At 45.0% G+C, this 981-nt stretch overlaps 1 protein-coding gene and 1 long non-coding RNA gene across 2 annotated transcripts in view; one reads left to right on the top strand and one right to left on the bottom strand.

Moving 5' to 3' along the window:
* Positions 1-981, top strand: part of UBASH3A (ubiquitin associated and SH3 domain containing A) — a 47,557-nt gene that overhangs the window by 36,682 nt on the left and 9,894 nt on the right. The gene's annotated exons all lie outside the window — the stretch shown is intronic.
* The window catches only part of LOC109303291, a 29,733-nt gene that overhangs the window by 26,016 nt on the left and 2,736 nt on the right, over positions 1-981 (bottom strand). The window lies entirely within an intron of this gene.

Genomic DNA, 981 nt, shown 5'->3' with positions numbered 1-981 from the left:
TACATAGATATACATATATATACAGAGAGAGAGATGTTTCATTCTTTTTTTTTTTAACCAAAAATTGGGGATTTTTTAAGTTGGAAAAAACCAGGATCCCTAATAATGAGGATTTTGTAATATGCCCCAATGGATAACTCAGAGCAAGGACCGAATGATATCAAGATTTTGATTTCAGTTACTCCGGTAGCTAACAAGGTTTGCCCAGATTTACAGGTAACACTTCTCAAAGATGAGGTAAAGTTACCAATCTCTGCCTCTGAGACTATGTACAGATGTTACACTTAGATTGATTTAGCTAGATCAACCTAAGTTTTGAACTGTACACAAATTCAGGAGGTTGAACCAGGCAAAAATGGCTGCCTGATCTAACTTAGCTCACTCACGTGTGGATCTTACACTTAGATTGATCTAACCAGGATTTAGGTCGATATAAGCGCTGAGCACTACAGATGTTGGGGAAGGTTAGATCAAACCAAATGGCTGGCCCAATCTATCTTAAATTTACCAAGGAGGTGAACTACATAGATCGGTCTAATCTGTGCCTAATCTAACATGACCATGTTTTTGACACAGACCCCTCACCCCCCACAGACCCGCTAACCCCCTCCCCTGGACCTACTAACCTCCCAACTCACTCCAACTTACTTAGATTGGGTTCCCAAATGATTCCTGGCATTGGCAAATATGTACATATGGGGCCAGACCTATGATCATGCAACATAAAGTAAGCTGTGTGATTGTAGATCAGGTCCTGGGAATGCGTGCACACTTTCACAGAGCAGCCCCAGGGCTGGGAAAGCCCAGTTACTCACCCCAGCCTCAGGCAGGGCTGAACTTTTCCTTCCTTCCTCTTCCATCCTGATAAGGCTAACTTTAGCCCCCCAGCCCCTTCACTCCCAGACAGACAACCTCTTCCTCAGACCCACCAACACCCCCCGCAGACCTGCCCGTCCCCCCAACTCTGCTAACCCCTCCCTC

The sequence above is a fragment of the Gavialis gangeticus genome, unplaced genomic scaffold, assembly GCF_001723915.1.
Source record: "Gavialis gangeticus isolate Ggan-Ray unplaced genomic scaffold, GavGan_comp1, whole genome shotgun sequence".
Lineage (NCBI taxonomy): Eukaryota > Metazoa > Chordata > Crocodylia > Gavialidae > Gavialis > Gavialis gangeticus.
The sequence above is the reverse complement of the archived record's forward strand: the minus strand, read 5'-3'. Positions and strand labels throughout refer to the sequence as shown.